Below are 5,877 nucleotides of genomic sequence, written 5' to 3' on the forward strand. Positions count from 1 at the left end.
GAGACAGGGAGGAAGATCTTCCGTCTGATGATTCACTCCCCAAGTGAGCACAATGGCCAATAACATGCCGATCCGAAGCCAGGAGCCTCTTCCAGGTCTCCCGCACGGGTGCAGAGTCCCAAAGCTTTGGGCCGTCCTCGACTGCTTTCCCGGGCCACAGGCAGGGAGCTGGAAGGGTAGCAGGGCTGCAGGGATAGAACCGGCGCCCATATGGGATCCCGAGCGTGCAAGGCAAGGACCTTAACCACTGCGCCACCGCGCCGGGCCCCTGAGTGATTTCTTTAACCTTGTGATATCTTAGTCTTTTTTTCTGTATAAAGGGATGATTAACATAGCTCCTTTATGGAGTTGTAAGGATTACATGACTTAATGTAAGCAAAGTCCTGGTTGTCACATCTTTAGCACTCAATAAATGTTAGCTGCTACTAATAAATGAGTGAGAATTAAAAAGAGAAAAATATATTTGGCTTTGATCATTTTTAGCTCTTTAAATAAATTTCAACATTCATAAAGCTAAGCATTTTGCTATAGCAATAGCAGCACTTGTGGTTGCAATAATGCTGGTGTCAGTAGTGCGATTAGCCAAGTCTTCAAGTCTAAAAAACACTCTGGGACACACTCTATGCGCCAAGATTTATTGGGGAATTTTCCTGAAAGAGTACTTCATTGGAGTGAGGGAAACTGGGCTGAGGGAAACAATGGGCTGAAGTACAGCCACCACTAAGGATTGGATTATCTCAGGGAACTCTCTGGAGCTAAGAAAGCCATCCAGAACACTTCACCTTGTCTTGAATGGAAGAAAGGGAGCCAGACTCCTTAGGCTGATTCCTCCTAGTCAGTGGACACAGGCTACTCTGGCACAGGGACCTAATGCTAGGCAACCTTCTCTAACTTCAGTCATTGTAGGGTCAATATTCTGAGGCACCATAACTTTGATCACAGTTCACTGCTTGTGCTAGTCAGAACTGGCTTGATATATGATCAATCAATCTGGGACTGCTTCTCCAAGATTTTGGTTGGTACCTTTTTCTGGGTAAAATTCTCACCTCTTTCAGCCTCCGTTCAAGAAATTAGTGCAGACCCTGTTATAACAGGCTGTTGGGGGTGGGGGTAAGGAAAGGCACAGTAATATTTATCACCCTATACTCCCATCTCCTACCCAGTCTAGATTCTTTCTACTTTTGGCTGGCAACACTTGGTTATTGAATTGGCTTCCTGGTTGATGTTTTGCCTACTGCTGATTCTCAGGGACCTGAGCACTGGTGATCATGCCTTTCTCAGGCTCTGACTGCTGTGCTTCCATTTAAACTGCAAATTGTACAGAATGGTGTGAGTCACTTTGATGCAAACACAATGTTCTCATATCTTCCAGAAAAATAGCTGCTTTTCTGCCTGTGAGTTGGTACAAGAAGCCTCACTTGAGTTAGAGCCTTAATTAACTTTTGCTAAGTTCCCAGTGGAAGTGACTTCACCCTGGCAACCAGGGTCTCTGGCTCCTCTCAGTAGAGAATGGTGAGCATGAGAGAAATGAAGCATTTCAAAGAAATCCCCGGGAGTAATAAAAGAACTCATTACTCCTCTGCATATAATATTCCACTCTCTCTATTCTGTGACCTGCCATCCAAGCTGTTCATGACTGTCCATAAGTTCATGTGTATCCCTTCTCAAAAAATCAATCTATCAATGGGTCTGAAAGGCAGACACACATACACACAATCACACCTTGCACTACCTGGTTCACTCCCCCAAATGCCCGCAATAGCCAGGGTAGGTCAGACTTAAGCTAGGACCCAGGAAACTCCATCCAGGCCTCCCCAACAGGTGACAGGTTCCCAAGAACTTGAGCTGCCACCTACAGACTCTCAGCGTATTTATTAGAAGGAAGCTGAAATGGCAATCTGAATGGCAGCTTAACCATTGTGCCAAATTCCTGCCCTCAACTTTATTATTCCCTCAACAGATTTCCATTTCCGTTGAGTGGGGACAATCAGGTGAAATCTTGCCCTGTCGCTGTTTTTCCAGGAATATCGCCAAGCAGCAGGGTCTTCATGCTATAATCACAGCAACCCTTGTTGACAATCTCCTTCCTTAGTCTGCTCACTCTAAGAATGCTTCCATGTGGTCACAGGTAAGATTTAGAAAAGGGACAACAGTACAAGAGGAGGGAATAAAATGTATGCCTAAAAAACCTGCTCCCTAGTTCTTACTCTGTTCCATCTCATCTGTGCTAACACAAAATTCTGAATATAAAGGTGCCCTTTTATCCATATATTCATCATTGTCTTGATATGGGAAGTGCTCTCTGAGCCATCTCTGCATTATCATTGACTGATAAGCTTTTAATTTTATGTGAATTAGGGGTTGTATTTGTCGCATACCCTCATTTAAATGTTGAAACACTAACATCAGTGTTTCAAATTGTGCTGTATTTGGAGATGGGACTTTAAAGTAGTGCTCAAGTTATAATAATACCATTATGTTGGTCTTCAACCAAATATGACAGGTGCCTTTGTAAGAGGAAATTTAGGCTGCAGCACCTGAGCATGAGCTCTTGGATAACTGGGGGCCACTGGCCACGTATGGGTGGCCCTTTTAAAAGTGAGCAACACAGTGCTGGGGGGCGGAGGGTGGAATGGAAAGAAGGAATTTATTCATGCAAAGAGATACTGGGGATACGCACACATCGTGATTCAGAGTAGAGTCCATGGGAGGACACAGTAAGAGAGCATCAGTCTGCAAGCCAAGGAAGTCTCGGGAGACACCAAACCTTAATCTGCAACATACAATTTCCAGAACTGGAAGAAGTGTACTTCCATTGCTTGAAGCCAGCTAACTGTGGATTTCATTATGAAAACCAATACACTTATACGTCCATCACATACACTTTCTTGAGCTTTCAATCTCTGTTTATACTTTGTGGATTTCTTTTCTGAAGGGGAAGGGAGAGAGAGAGAGATCTATTCTCTATTGGTCCATTCCTCCAAATGCTTGCAATAATCAGGACTGGGCCAGAACAAAGACATGAACCAGAAACTCAACCCATGTCTTCTACATAGATTGCAGGGATTCAGCTACTTGAGTCATCTTTTTTTCCCTTTAAAATGTCTGCTTTCAAAAACAAAAAGCTGGAATTGGGACCTATTGAAACTGGGCACCAAACCTAGGTACTATAATATGAGAAGTAGCTATCTGAATTGTGGTCTGAACTCTAGACCAAATGTTCACCCCAAATCCATAATTTCTGAACTCCATAGTGTTGAGTGTTGCTTTCATCAAGATATTAGAAGCAATTTAATGGTGTGCTAACAACAGCTTCTCGGGTTTTTGCCAGGGCATTGGCGAAGTGCTCCCAAGTAGAAAAGCTCTTCTGTAATTAACTTTAGGTTTCATCTGGTATATTTTCTCCTCCAGCTACTTACACCTTGATAAGGTCCTAACGTCCTTTTGGGTTATATTTCCTTACCTTTACATTCCTCCTGGCTATCAGTCTATTTTCTAGGAGGAAAGTTGGGATAGATCTCAGGACACAGATTATGTGAACTTACAAAGCAGCGGAAAAAGACTCACTATTATCAATGAAAAGTTGATTAGCTCTGATGATCAAAGAGTTCAAAGGCATTGGGATTTCAAAATTTCCACATTTACTGATGAGAGAGCGTTTCCCATCCCAACCCCTGATCTATTCTATCTTAATGTCATGCTGAGCTGACAGAGTTGTCAATGTTGAAAACGCAATCTTCATTGGAGCTTTGTTATGTTAACACACACACGTATGAACAATTCTATATCTAAAAATAAAAGCTAACTGACCTGACCTTTAGCTAAGAAAATCTTCTGCTTTCACATTTTATTTTAAATCATTGTCATCCACAGTTTTTCACATCTTCCTCAAATGCTGCAGGAGATCCCATCTTAAGAATGCTTATAATTGCCAACTCTCCGAATTCTCTAAAGCCACTGAGATATTGTTTTTGCCAGTGTATTTTATTTCTGAAAATCCGATGCCATTCATCACCAGTGACTCCTTTAACAATTTTTTCCAGTTCCTGCCAAGAGCTATCAGTATTACATCCACAAGCTGTGATGGCCCTTCATTACCAGCCTGACAGTAGGTGATTACAGTTTAAATTCTTATGTCAGATACTCCCTCTCAAGATCATTCTGAGTACACGATAAACCACATTCATTGTAAACAGTCTCTGAGATGAGGATTTGAATTCAGAGACATGTTAGGGCCTGCTTACTGGAACAACGTTTATGGAAGAAGAAAGACAGCAGGAGTGGGACGAAAGAAAATTTCAATTGTGAAGGCATTACAGTAAGTGTCTCATTCCATGTGAAATCTAAACTGGAATTGGCTTTTCAGAATGGGCTCAAATCTAAGTAGATTTCTGCATCTTTTATCTTACTACATACTAAGTATATTGTGCTTAGAATAATGACCTGAAAGAGAAATAATGAGACCCTTCAGCAGTGAGGATTTCTGGGAGGAGGCCCAGCTGTGAGCTGTCGGCAGGTAACGCCCCCAGAGACTAGGGGAACAAGAGCCTCAGTTCTCATCTCACAACTGCCACAAGAGCATCCTTGTCATCCGAATAGTCAGGACTCCCATTTGAGTCCCTTCAGTGACAGAAGCTGCAAGAAGAAGTAAAGGCTAATTTAAGAGGATTTTATTTTACTTATGAAGAAAGTAACCCTTCCCTTGAACAACTTTCCTATACTAGTACCTACCATTTTTCACCAGGTCCTCACTTATAAAGTTTTTGATTAATAACAGAAAATCCAGTGGAAATGATTTGTATCAAAGAGTCAAAATAGTTTGATTTTTAAAGGATTCATAAAGATTTCGAGAGGACAACACTTTGGAATACTGTAAAACATGTGTGTATGTTTGTGTGCATGGAGAGGGAGAGAGAGAAAAACAAAGAGTTGTGGCATCATGTCATATTAAAACTTTGTAAATAAAGCATTTTATTCAGTCTTCATTCAAGGTATTAGCTCATACTTAGAATCTACACCCAAGCATTGTGAAATCAAGTAGTTTTATGTATCAAATTCTGATTCAAAACTAAAGTCCTCACGTCCTCATTTAATGCATCTCTCTGAAGATTTTTTTATATTATTCTCATGTATCGATGACTTTTCATTTCATTTCTAGCACAGAAATTGACATTATCAGACACCACATGCGAAAGTCTATTTTTTGTGTCATTTTAGAAGTTCCCAAGCATCCTTATGCTATGGAATTGATCAGAAGTTCATTCAGATTTCATTCTCAGGAAAAAACGCCAAGAAAGTCTCAATAAGCTACAAGTCCATTACAGGTGATGGAAACGAGACAGAGATCAGCTCTAAGTAAACCTTGGCCAAAGGGATTCATCCTTCAGGTATTCACCTCTGCTGGAAGATAAGAAAGATTTTCTTATCCAATTAATTGAGACTAGCACTAAATGTCTTAAAAAACACCTTCAAATTTTTGCATCACCAAGCTACTTTTTCATCGCAAACTTGTCAAGAATACCATCGACTTGTGTAAAGCGATGATACAGCACTTCCAGCATCATAGCTGTTCTTCACAATTAACTGAATTAAATGCATGGCTTCTGGGAAAAAAAAAAAAAGCAAACGCCTGAGAGTCACTGGCAGCACAGCTCTTGACTCACATTTTAGGCAGCTCTGCCTCAGTCATAGAGTGATGTTGATGGTATGGCATCACGCTCCCTAGGCTAGTAAGTAGGATGGTCAGTGGGCTGGGAATTTGTTGGTACTTTTCTTCTGAAAAACATAGCATCATCTTGAGCTCAGGATAAATATCCAAGAAGGAATAGTGCATTTACCTTGTTGTTTTGTTGCACTTTTTATTCAACTTCCATTTGC

General features: G+C 41.1%; 1 non-coding gene across 1 annotated transcript; it reads left to right on the forward strand.

The window, feature by feature from the left end:
* The first annotated feature begins 2,503 nt into the window (after positions 1–2,503).
* On the forward strand, positions 2,504–2,611 carry LOC121149695. Its single transcript, XR_005882829.1, has one exon. It is a non-coding gene; the product is annotated as a small nucleolar RNA SNORA76 (small nucleolar RNA).
* The last annotated feature ends 3,266 nt before the right edge of the window (positions 2,612–5,877 follow it).

This window comes from Ochotona curzoniae, unplaced genomic scaffold, assembly GCF_017591425.1.
Source record: "Ochotona curzoniae isolate NIBS_2020 unplaced genomic scaffold, NIBS_Ocur_1.0 scaffold_4701, whole genome shotgun sequence".
Taxonomy (NCBI): Eukaryota; Metazoa; Chordata; class Mammalia; order Lagomorpha; family Ochotonidae; genus Ochotona; species Ochotona curzoniae.